We start from the raw sequence: 13,824 nt of genomic DNA on the forward strand, positions 1-13,824 counted from the left end.
AGGTGGCTGGCTAAAGGTCACACAGTCAACAGGTCCACTGCACGAACTCTAGCTCATGTCTTTTGACTCAAATCCCATGTTATTTATATTCTGTCATGATGCCTGCCTTAAAATGGAACAAATAAGAGTCAACAGAGGCCCTGGCCAGTGTGGCTCAGTTGGTTGAATGTCTTCCCATGCATCAAAGGGTCACCAGTTTGATTCCCAGTCAGGGCACATGTCTGGGTTTTGGGCTCAATCCCCAGTAGGAGGTGTGCAGGAGGTAGGCAATCAATGATTCTCTCTCATCATTGATGTTTCTATCTCTCTCTCCCTCTCCATTCCTCTCTGAAATCAATAAAACTATAATAAATAATTATTCTCTCTCTATAAAAGGCTAATATGCTAAGTGTCCAACCATCCAACCCGTCGCTATGATGTGCACTGACCACCAGGGGGCAGATGCTCAACGAAGGAGCTGCTAAGCTGCAGTGACTTGGCAGTGGCAGTTCTTGGGTGACACATGCCGAAACCAGAGAAGAGGGAGCCCGATTCCTCGCGGAGCTGCGTGATTCCACCTTTGGCGGTGGGTTATGTTGTTGCTGGGCACTGTCAGCCCCAAATCTGGTTTACTGCACACTTGTGTTTGCGTTTCATACCCTGTACGACAGCAACTTTGCGAGAGCCCTCCCGCACTCCAGGACCCCTCAGGGGATGTCGGAGAGCCAGGCCGAGGGACCCCACCTGCCAGAGGGACCCCGCTCACTCAGCAGACACCCTTCAAGCCACAGCGCCACCTCAGATGCAGCCAGGGAAGGACCGCAGGAGGTTGGCTCCAGGGCGTGTCCGGCCCTCTTGCCCAGTCCGGCCCCGCCTAATTAGTTAATTTCTAATTAATTTCCTTCTAATTAATTTCCTTTCAATGTGCACAAATCTGTGCATGGGATCACCAGTAAACAAATAAAAAAGAAAGACTGAGAGGCAGACTGCCTTTAAAACTAAACGAATCAGCAGGGGACAGAAGCCCAGTGGGGAGAGAAGGAAAGAAGGTGAGTTCACAGCAGATCACTCAATGGGTATGTTTTAGCAGTGACAGATTGGACATAGGAGTATTTCTGGGTCTTGTAGAAAAGGTGGAGTAAAGTTTATTGCAGTGTGGGTAATTCCTAAAGAAAGCTTAAAGGAGTTGAAATGATTTCACCTAATCAAAAGGCCCAAATAAAGCAATGGTGATTTTCTGGTTTATGGGTGCTCTGTTTAGAAGCTATTGTACACTTGCCCTGAGAACTAAGCAAGAGCAAACAAAATGGGTTTCGATCATGGTAGGAAAGATTTAAAATAGCCCCAATGAAGAGCTCCTAGGAGTGGAGTTGTTAATTGAGAAAAAGCCTTAGTGATGACCTTGAAATGGTCCAGTCACCTTGAACCCCTTTAGATTGACCTTCATCTTCTCCTGGGGAAAGACCCAGTCAACCTTGAGCACCTAGTATGTGCGAAGAAGTATGCCTGGGACTGATGGCACCAATCCCTTTCGATACCATTGGTGGAGAGCCTGCACATAGGGAGGTAGAAGATTTTACCTCATGGCATTTCCAAGTGGGAGAGTCTTCTATAGAAGACACAGAATAACTAGGGTACAAAATATCCTCTGTTTCTCTCTCACAGTAATCCTCTGAGAGAGACTGCATCAAATGCTCAATCTAAAAAGGAACTTCATGGGGACAAACTATAGTCTATTTTCATACTTTTGCATGTGGCTTTCCAATTTTCCCAGCCTCTTTATTGAAGAGGCTTTCTTTTCTCCATTGTATGTTTTTGACTAACTTGTCAAAAATTATTTGTCCATATAATAGTACATGTGGTTTTATTTCTGAGCTCTCAGTTGTTCCATTGGTCTGTAGAATCTCAGACAGAAGGCAGGGGTGGGTGGGAAGAGATTAACCAAAGAACTTGTATACATACTAGAGTCCTGGTGCACGAAATTCGTACATGGGTAGGGTCCCTAGGCTGGCCAGCAATCAGGGCCAATCAGGTTCCCCACCTCCTGGCCTCCCATGCTGTTTTGATTATCGTTGCTCTCTAGTATGATTTGAATTCAGGCAGTGTGATATCTCTGATTTAGTTCTTTTTTCTTTTTTATATTCAACCCAATGTTTACTGCATCATTATTCACAGTGGCCAACACATGGAAACAACCAAAGTGTTCTTTGATAGATAATTGGATAGAGAAGATGTGGTACATATATACAATGGAATACTACTCAGTCATAAGATGAAATACTGCCCTTGTGACAACATGGATGGACCATGCTAAGCGAAATAAGTCAGTCAGAAAAGGCTAAGAACCATATGATTTCATTCATATGTGGGATACAAAACTGAAACTCAGAGACACAGACAACATTATGGTGATTACCAGAGGGAAGGGGTGAGGGGGTAGTAAAGGGGAAAGGAGGCCAAATATATGGTGACAGAAAATGATTTGACTTTGGGTGGTGGGCACACAATGAAATATACATAACTGCCATAGAAATATACATTTGAAACCTATATAATCCTATTCACCGATGTCACCCCAATAAATTTATTTTTAAAAAATCCTCCACAAACTTAAAAATAAAATAAAAAGGAACTTCACTGCTATCAGCTCCTCCCCAAGAAAATGTCCTTTCCTAAATCCAGAACCAGTGACTATCTTACTTTACATGGCAAAAGGATTTTGTAGTTAAGGATTCTGGGATGCAGAAATTATTTTGGATTACCCAGATGGGCCCAGTGTAATCATAAGGGTACCTATAACAAGGATAAAGGAAGGAGAGAGAGAGAGAAAGAGAGAGAGAGAGAGATTGAAAAATGCTATGTTTCTGGTTTTGAAGATGGAAGAAGGGGACATGAGCCAAGGAATGCAGGTGGTCTCTAAAAGTGAAAATAGGCAAAGGAACTGATTCTCCTCTAGAGCTTTCAGAAGAAATGCAGCCTGCCCACACTTTGATTGGAAAACTTTTGATACCCATAACTATAAGGTAATACATTTGTGTCATTTGAAATCACTAAGTTTGTAGTAAGTTGCTACAGCAGCAATAGGAAACTAAAACGTTCACTAAGCTGCAGGCTAGCCTTAATACTATAGAACAGAACAGAACAGAGTGAGGGTAAACATCAATTATCTTCAAAAACTAAGTACAGGTTATTCAGCAAACATAGATTTCCTTGTTGCATGTCAACTGAACCCAAGTGATAATTTTAAAATGTGGGTGGGGTACAGCCGAGTAGTATTCCCTTGTGTAAATGAGCCATAACTATTTTTTAAATGGCCTGTCCAGTAACCAGTGCCACCTGTGGCTTTTCATTTTATTTTATTTTTAAAATCTTTATTGTTAAAATTATTACAGTTGTCCCCCTTTTTCCCCCATTGACCCCTTCTAGGCTGCACCCACCCCCTGCCCCAGGCCTTCCCTGTATTATTGTCTGTGTCCATGGTTATGCATATCCTATATAATAAAAGGATAATATGCAAATTGTCCCCACGGGAGTTTGACCGGGAGACCATGAGTTCAATCGCTCGCTATGACATGCGCGGACCGCCAGGGGGCGGCACGGAACATGGCAGGCGACCAGCGGCTGTGGTGACAGGGTGCTGAGAGAATGAGGGAAGGAGGAGTCAGGGAGGCCAGGAGGTGGGGAACCTGATTGGCCCTGATTGCTGGCCAGCCTAGGGACCCTACCCATGTACGAATTTCGTGCACCAGGACTCTAGTATGTATACAAGTTCTTTGGTTAATCTCTTCCCACCCACCCCTGCCTTCTGTCTGAGATTCTACAGTTTGTTCCATGCTTCTATGTCTCTGGATCTCTTTTGTTCATCAGTTTATTTTGTTCATTAGATTCCACATATGAATGAGATCATGTGATACTTGTCTTTCTGGCTTATTTCGCTTAGCATAATATTCTCTATGTCCCTCCATGCTGTCTCAAGGGTAAGAGATCCTTCTTTTTTTACTGCTGCATAGTGTTCCATGGTGTAAATGTACCACAGCTTTTTTACCCACTCGTCTACTAATGGGCATTTGGGCTGTTTCCAGATCTTAGCTATTGTAAATAGGCTGCAAAGAATATAGAGGAACATATATTCTTTTGAATCAGTGTTTCTGGATATATTCCCAGAAGTGGGATCACTGAGTCAAAAGACAGTTCCATTTTTAATTTTTTGAGGAAATTCTATATTATTTTGCATAGTGGCTGCACCAGTCTGCATTCCCACCAACAGTGCACCAGGGTTCCCTTTTCTCTGCATCCTCACCAGCACTTGTTCTTTGTTGATTTATTGATGGTAGCCATTCTGACAGGTGTGAAGTAATATCTCATTGTGGTTTTAATTTGCATCTCTCTGATGAAAAGTGACATTGAGCATCTTTTCATATGTCTATTGGCCATCTGTGTGTCCTCTTTGGAGAAGTGTCTATTGAGGTTCTTTGCCCATTTTTTAATTGAGTTGTTTGTTCGGTGTTGAGTTTTACAATTTCTTTATAAATTTTGGATATTAAGTTCTTATCAGATGAATCATTGGCGAATATGTTCTCCTATCCAGTGGGTTGTCTTTTCATTTTGTTGATGGTTTCCTTTGCTGTGAAAAAACTTTTTAGTTTGTTATAGTCCCATTTGTTTATTTTTCTTTTGTTTCCCATGCCTGTGGAGATATAGCAGAAAAAAATATTGCTATGAGAAATGACCAGAAAAAACACACACCTCGTAGACACAGACAATAGTATGGTGATTACCAGAGGGAAAGGGGGGTAGGAAAGGTAGAAGAGGGTAAAGGGGGGGGTGAACACACAATACAATATACAGATGATGTATTATAGAATTGTACACTTGACAACTACATAATTTTATTAATAAATGTCACCCCTTAATAAATTCAATAAAAATATAAAAAGAAATAAAAATAAAATAAATACATTTCTTAAAAATTATGGGTGGGGTAAGCCCAAATTAATTAAATAAAACAACCATGTAATGACAAGGTAGTTGAGTGTGAGACTTTCATATAAGCATAGCTGAATGGGAAATATATACATACATAGGTAGCAAGAAATTGTAGCATATTTTTAAATAGCTCTATGGGGATATAATTCACATATCACATAATTGAACTATTTAAAGTGTAAACTGCAAAAGTTTTTAGTATATTCACAGATATATGCAACAATTACCATAGTTAATTTTAGACAATTTTCATAAATTCAAAAAAGAAACCCTATCTGTACCTTTTAGCTGTGACAGCTCTTTACCTCCACCCCATCTCCCCATCTCTAAGCATTGACTAACCTGTTTTCTGTCTCTATAGATTTTCCTGTTATGGACTTGTATATGAATAGCATCACACTGTATGTATGTGGTCTTTTGTGTCTGGCTTCTTTCACTTAGCATGAAGTTTTCAAGGTTCATTCATTTTATAGTATGTATCAGTACTTCATTCCTTTTTTGGCCAAATAATATTTCTACCATATGGATAGAATACAGTTTGCTTATTCATTCATCTGTTGATGGGCATTTAGGTTGTTTCTGCCTTCTGGCTATTATAAATTATACTGCTATAAACATTAGTGTACAGGTTTCACTTGATCCAAGTTTGGGGCAGAGGAACACCCACCATTACTAGGCCAGATTGACTGAAGTGAGTCAGGAGAGTAACTATTCTATGGTGTCTGGAACTATACATATTTATTCATTGAGCCTGCTCACCGATCTTGAATACCCAGGCCATGGAGGTGGCTGCTTCTTATCCCAATGTTCTAGATAGCAGGAAAAAAAGGAACACAGTGGACACTGAATGCGAGGAACAGTCAGCTTTGCCTCAAAGTAGCAAGAAATTACAAGACTGTTTGGAAGATATTATGGGTTGAATCATGTCCCCCAAAAGGATATGTTGAAGTCCTAATCCCTGGTACCTGTGAATGTGACCTGATTTGGAAACAGGGTTTTTGCAGATGTAATCATGTTAAGATGAGTCCACACTGGATTAGGGTGGGCCTTAAATCCAACAACTGGTATCCTTGTAAGAAGGACATATGAAAACAGAGGCAGAGATTGGAGTGATGCTTCTATAAACCAAGGAACACTAGAAACTAGGAGAGAGGCCTGCGACAGATGCTTTCTTATAGCATTCAGAGGGAGCATGGCTCTTGGTGAATGTTTGGTGAATGAATAAGCAAATATAGCTCAGACTTTAAGCCAAACATAGTTGAAAGCACAAAGTAGAAACCCATAAAAAGCTGATGATTGCTAAAATAAGCCAAGAGTTCACTTCTTGAAGTAGTCCCTAAAGAGGAGGCTTGTTAAGACAGTGGAAGAATAATACTCCTGACCAGCCAGTATGGCTCAGTGGTTGAGCACCAACCTACGAACCAGGAGTCAAGGTTCGATTCCTGGTCAGGGCACAAGCCCAGGTTGCAGGCTCAGTCCCCAGTAAGGGACGTGCAGGAGGCAGCTGATCAATGATTCTCTATCATTGATGTTTCTATCTCTCTCCCTCTCCCTTCCTCTCTGAAATCAATAAAAACTATATTTTTAAAAAATTAAGAATAACACTTCTTTGACCACATTCTGCCCTGACAGGTAGGGCAGATGGCACCGTCAGATAGCTAGACAGAGTTAGGCAGGAATGGCTTCACCCAGAATCCCAGGCTAAGGGAATCCGATCCTATGCACTAGGAAGCTGGTCTGCTAAGATTGAAGAGTGTGGCCCTCCACTATGCCTCCTTTTATTCCATGGAATATGCCAGTAAGTTCCAGAACAGCCGGGGCATTACACATAAAGGAACTTAGTTAGGCCAGTTTAGACTTTCCTTGGCAAAGAGCAAATGCACACGGAATGCCCTGTTCTTGAGCCCAAACTTCTGTGACTACAGTAACTTCTCAGAAGCATATCACATCAGGGGAGTTGTATCCATATCCTTTGGCTGCTGTAACAAGTTACCACCACATTGGAGGCTTCAAACAACACATCTTTATTCTCTTACATTTCTGTAAGTCAGAGGTCCAAAATCAGTTTCACTGGGCTAAAGCCAACATGTGGGCTGGGCTACCCTCTCTGAGGAGGCTTTAGGGGAAAATCTGTTTGCTTGGCTTTTCCAGCATCTATAACTTCATTCCTTGTGTTTCTTGGTTTATGGGCCTTACTTCCATCTTCAAAGCCAGCAGCAGAGCATCTTGATTCAGTGGTCACATTGCCTCTGTGGGCAATGATCCTCTGCCTCCCTCTTATGAGGACATTTGTGATTATATTTAGAGCCCAGCCGGACAATCCAAGATAATCTCCCCCCCACCCAAAAAAAAGAAAGAAAAGAAAAACAAGATAATCTCCCCATCTCAGGATCCTTAACAAAAACACATCTGCGAAATCTGTTTTGCCATATAAGGTAATATTCATGGGTTCTCAGAATTAGGATTCCAATATCTTTGTAGGTCAGCCTCCCATAGGAATGGAGGTGGCAAATGTCTGCCTGTGGATTTGAAATTTCCATTGACCAAGCCAAACCTTTCCCCTTAAATGGCAACGAGAAAGACTCCAGATCCCCTAAGAGGTTCTCTTTCTGCTGGTCTGTGTCACAATGACCCCAATTCCCATGCTCTCAGGTGGAGGGGGAGCAGCCACCTGGTGGATCTAGAGTTGACTATATATCCACATTCCCTGATTCTTGTTTGTAGGCCACCTGCTTTTCTTTGCTGATATATCATGGCACTTTCCAGCCTTCATATATGCATTTGGCGTGGCTTAGTGGTTGAGCATCGACCTATGAATCAGGAGGTCATGGTTTGCACATGTCCAAGTTGCAGGCTTGATCCCCTGGGGAGGGTGTGCAGGAGGCAGCCAATCAATGATTCTCTCTCATCATTGATATCTCTCTCTCTCTCTCTCTCTCTCTCTCGCTCTCTGAAATCAATATCAATAAAAAAATTTTTTTTTAAATTCACAGTTTGAATTTCAGCTCCCCTCCTGAGCCATGAAATGACCTCCTAAACCAGAGGTTCTCAACCTCTGGGTCACGACCCCTTTGGCAGTCAAACGACCCTTTCACAGGGGTCGCCTAAGACCATCCTGCATATCAGATATTTACATTACGATTCATAACAGTAGCAACATTACAGTTATGAAGTAGCAACGAAAATAATTTTAGGGTTGGGTCACAACATGAGGAACTATATATAAAGGGCCAGAAGGTTGAGAACCACTGTCCTAAACAGATTTCTGATGTATGTAGGGGGTGGCTAACCAGAGTTGACTTTGGTTTTTTTTTAATCTTCTAATCATCACTTTAGACTAGAAAATCTTTGCCTTCAGACCTCTTAGGCCAAAATCTAAAATCAACATGTGAAAGTGCTGCTCCACAGATGACCTATATGGTGAGAATGTGTCCACATGTAATGCACAGTTATTTTGTTAAAGACTGTTCCTCAACTTAAATCCATTCAAGTGAATCTCTTTGAAGACATGCCACCTACAGGTCAGGGTAGTTCGACATCAGTTGAATTCTTTTCAAGTACACTCTGTGACAGTTTCTTCATTTGTACAATATTTGCCTTTGAGACAGGCCTTGAGCTTATGCATTTAAAGGGGGTAGTGGGATTGAGAGACTGTCAAGCAAGCTAAATGATTTGGGTTGGTTTGTTCTGTTCTGTGCCCATGAATAGCACTTGATTCATGGACTGCAAATGGAACATTGCACAGGATAGGCTCGTCAATGGGCACAGCAGAATTAGTCTCGGAACACTCTCCAAACCTCTCTTCCTCTCTGACCAGATGGCAAGCTAAACTGAAAATAAGCACAAATCCTCTAATAAGGGTAATATTGTTTGCACTTCCAAAGAGCCCATAAGAAATGGCACTAAGAGAAGCAGCATCACCTGTAACTTAATGCTTGCAAATTACAAGCATTAACTTATTAACATTTAAATCAACAATTATCACCCCTTCAAATGCTGGGCTCCATTGGAGAGAGTCAAGTTATCCCTGTGTTGAGTCAGTAGCTGGTCCCTCCTGTGGTTTACAAGTGAAAACCCTGCTGGTGGTTAAAAACCACTCTGCTTGATTCGAACTTGGCAGAAGAATCTGACACAAATGAAAGGCCTTCTTAGAGGACCAGGCAGCAGGAGTGGCCCCCAGGGAGCCACTAAACAGCCACGGTCCAGGAAGCTGCACCACCAACAGCTCCACAGGAAGGCAGGAGGCCTGTTTTACATCATTGATGCTGTGTGACCTTGGACATGTGGCTTTCCCTCTTTGGGCTTTAGTTTCTTCATCTTTAAATTAGGGGCTGCTGAACCAGATAATATTGAAGGAAGGAGCCTTCTACACTATTGGGCTGAGCTGGGAAAGCCTCCCATGTACCTTTCATCATCCATCTGAATGAAGAACTCTGTAAAGGCATGGATCACACTTAAATGTCAGAATTTCATTTTTAAGAGATGAAAGGGCATTGTGTACTTTAGAAAGGATGGGCTGGGCCCCAATTCAGCAGCTAGACCCTGGCCTTGATCTAGATAGAATCCCAGGACTTTTTTCAATATGTTTGCTTTTCCTATTCATCCATTCATGTTGCTTCTAAATACAAAAGCTCCTGGCAGAAGCTCTCTCACAGCCTCACTTTCTCAGCTCAGCACCACAGGGTAAGAATAGAAAGGTGGGCAGAAAAATCTGTGTCCATTCAACTTGGCCATAGGCAGGATGTGGCAAAGCCTCAAAGGTGTGTCTCAAATTGGGCTTAGACTAAACAGAGGACCTGCCAAACCCTCTGTTTGCTTTGCTCTAACAGTTTTGGAAAGCAGCCTTTCACTATTGTCCTGGCCAAAACCTGGTGGGGGAAGTCAGTGTGTCCTAAGGTCTCCAAGATGGAAGAAACATCAAAGAAGGACTAGAGAACCAGGCCTAAGCATCCCCACGAGACCAGCCAGCTCTTCCATCTTTAGGTTGTTCTGACTCTTAGAAAGTTCCATCATCCCATAAACTTGTCTCTTTATCTTTGTTTCCACAGTTGAGGCCACTCACAACAGTTCAAATACCCCATAAAAACCCTACAGGATTCTCCATCATCCTTCCCCCTTTAACTCTTTCAAGTCATCTTTTTCTCTTGCCTAAACACTTCCCAAGATTATTCCTTGTATGAAAGTCTTGAGCTCCCTTTGACATCCGGATCGTTTGTTCCTGGAACAAGTCCAGCTTGTTAATGCCTCTCAGAGAGGTGACTGGTAACCAGAACAGAGTATGCATCCTGGCACTGTGGGCTGACCAGGAGACAGGAGGACTGTCACCTCCCTCCTTGTACAGCAGAACAAGGCTTTTTGAGAGGGTAAAGGGAAAAATATGTAAAATATTTCTGTTATGATTCAGGAAGTATACATACCCCAGATGATTTCCCTATTGTGCCTCCTTCCCTTCCCACCTACTTAACCAAACTAATAATAGTTAAAACAAAACAACAGCTACCACCCTTGAGAGGTTATTGTAGTCCAGGCACTATTCTGTGTACTTTCCATGTGTGTTAATGTATATTTTAAAATATATTTTTATTGATTTCAGAGAGGAAGGAAGAGGGAGAGAGAGATAGAAACATCCATGATGAGAGAGAATCATAGATCGGCTGCCTCCTGCAAGTACCACATTGGGGATTGAGCCCACAATCTAGGGATATGCCTTTGACCAGAATCGAACCTGGGACCTTTCAGTTTGCAGGCCGATGCTCTATCCACTGAGCCAAACCAGCTAGCTCATGTGTTAATGTATTTTTACAAGCCGCCCAGTCTATGACACTGTTATAGCAGTCCGAACAAAGACAACGTTCCCAGCTGCAATCTTTGAGGGTTTAAATTCCTCCATATTCCCACCAACACTTTGCCTTTTTTATTATAGCCTCCCTTGTGGGAATGAAGTGGGATCTCATTGTGGCCTATTGCTCTCTTTAGAGAGTACGTATTGGCTTCACACTGGGACAAAGCTCCCAGGTGGGAGGAGTGCTGAGGAGACAGTGCTTGCAGAGGTGGTGAATCTTTCAGGATGTGTTGTGAGTGGTCAGACATTCCAGGAAAGGGGATAGCCTGGACTGAACCCCAGAGACATCCATATTCCTACTTCATTTTGTAAATAACCAAAGTGTGCCAGCCCTAGCCGGTTTGGCTCAGCGGATAGAGCGTCGGCCTGCGGACTAAAAGGTCCCGGGTTTGATTCTGGTCAAGGGCATGTACCTCACTTGCAGGCTCCTCCCTAGCCTGGGCCCTGGTAGGGGCTCATGCAGAAGGTAATCAATCAATGTGTTTCTCTCACATCGATGTTTCTCTCTTTCATTCTAAAAATCAATGGAAAAATACCCTCAGGTGAGGATTAAAAAACAACAAAAAAAGAGAAACAAACAAACAAACAAACCAAAGTGTGCCATAGTGCAGTATCAAAGTCATAGGAGTTATGACAGGGTCTGGGCCTCAGGGTCAGATGGTGGGGGTGCCTGGAATCCCACACTTAAGAGATTGGAGACAAGTTGCCATTTGTAAGCTTAAAAGTCAAAGGAGGAAATCTGTTTCAGGCCAACTGCCTATAGAGCATGGGTTCATGGGTGCAGCGCTGGAGGCAATGGGACCAGGGAGCAGCTGGTCCAATTATCCTGATGTCCTGATGTGAGATGGGGACAACTGGAACCAGGGAAAAGACAGTGGTGACAGCAAGAAGAAACAGTGAGGAGATCCCTGAGTAAGATACTTTCATTCAGTTCTTTTAAAAAAATATATTTTTATAGATTTCAGAGAGGAAGGGAGATGGGAGAGAGAGATTGAAACATCAGTGATGAGAGAGAATCATGGATTGGCTGCCTCCTGCACACCTCACACTGGGGATCGAGTCCGCAACCCAGGCATGTGCCCTGACCAGGAATCGAACTGTGACCTCCTGGTTCAGAGGTCGCTACTCAACCACTGAGCCAGGTCAGCCGGGCTCACTCAGTTCTTTCATAATTTTTCGCCACAGAAAGATAGTCTCGGAAAAATTCAAAGGTCAGAGTTTCCAAAGGAAAATTCCCACAGATGACAAAGCAAGGCTACTGACCTCCCTATGCTCTGTGCCCAATGCCAGCTCCCCCTCTCCCTCAGAGTCTGATGGAAAGAGTGAATGTGCAGAGGAAGGAGGGACTCAAGTGCCAGGGGCACCTAATATTTAGATGTGCCCCTCCTCTTCACCCAATCAACTTGACCAAATTTCATTTCATACCAATTATATGCACTGTGGAGAGAAATACAAAGTAAGAGGTGTCCCTGGATTCCAGAAACTTTCCATCTAGATAAAATCAACATCAGGGTATATGTGAAAAATAGTAAAAGATGGGAAATGCCCACCCAAGATAGTAACAGATGATACCTTATTAAATAGACAAATAATATCTGACTTTCAAAGGTTTTGAGAAAGATGTACATGTTGACCTTGGGCTTAGGGCCATTAGCATTTGAATACCAGGATACCCACTGTGCTAATGGGTAACAGAAAAGAAAAGATATGCTCACACAAAAACTTGTACATGCATGTTCATAGCAGCATAAATCACAATAGCCCCAAACTGGAAACAACCGAAATGTCCATCTATTGATGAATGGATAAAATGTGGTCTATCCATAAAATGGAATATTATTTAGCCATAAAAAGCAACCAGGATCATGCTACAACATGGATAAGCCTTGAAAACATTATGCTGAGTGGAAGAAGTCAGACACAAAATGGCACATAGTGTATGTTTTATTTGTATGAAATGTCTAGAACAGGCAAATCCATAGAGACATAAAAGCAGATTTGTGGTTGCCAGTGGCTGGGGAGGAGAAATGGGGAGTGCCTGCTAATGGGTATGGGGTGATGGAAATAATCTGGAAGTAAATAGAGGTGATGGTTATGCAATGCTGAATGTATTGAATACCACTAAATTGTACACTGTATTTATTTATTTATTTATTTATTTATTTATTTATTTATTTATTTAAAACCAGGGGTCCAGTGCACAAAATTCATGCACCTTGAAAGGAGCTGTGGGCTGTGAGGCTGTGGTAGGCACAGGGGCAGGTCTTGGCCCATCCTCCATGACCCCCGTGGCCTCTGGTCCCCTGTCTGCTGGCAGCCCTGCTGCCGCTGCTCCCCACACACTGATGGCACAGAGTGATTGGGGCCAATGCCAGCAGCAGGTGCAACAGGCGGCTGCTGGCTTCGATTGCCCCTCAGGAGCAGGGGGAGGTGGAGAAGCCCTGAGGGGTGATCAGGGCCAGCGGATGGCACCAAGTGATTGGGGCCGGCATGGAGTGCTGGCAATGGTTGCTGGCAATGGGTGCAAGTGGTGGCTCCAGCACCGGCAGCAGGTGCGAGTGCTGGGTGGGACCACGGAGTGCGGGAGCAAAGAATTTTCAGTAACCACCAGAGGCTCACCCCGATGACAGCAACCAGTGCCCCACCATGGTCTGGCACCCCCTGCTCACCTGCTCCACCATCCCGCCATGGCCAATGTCCACCATGTTCCATGCTCTGCTGCCTGCTGCCAATGCCGGCCATGTTCTGCATGTGCCCTTTGGGGGTCAGCGCACATAATAGCGACCAGTTGTTCAGTTGTTTGGTTGTTCTGCTGTTAGGTCTACTTGCATATTAGCCTTTTATTATATAGGATTGTACACTTTAAAAGGGTGGATTTTGCCCTAACCAGTTTGGCTCAGTGGATAAAGCATCAGCCTATGGACTGAAGGGTTGTGGGTTCAATTCCAGTCAAGCGCATGTATCTTGCCAACCAATACGATATGTCTCATACACATCAATGTTCTCTCTCTCTGTCT

Source organism: Myotis lucifugus, unplaced genomic scaffold (genome assembly GCF_000147115.1).
Source record: "Myotis lucifugus unplaced genomic scaffold, Myoluc2.0 scaffold_40, whole genome shotgun sequence".
NCBI lineage: Eukaryota > Metazoa > Chordata > Mammalia > Chiroptera > Vespertilionidae > Myotis > Myotis lucifugus.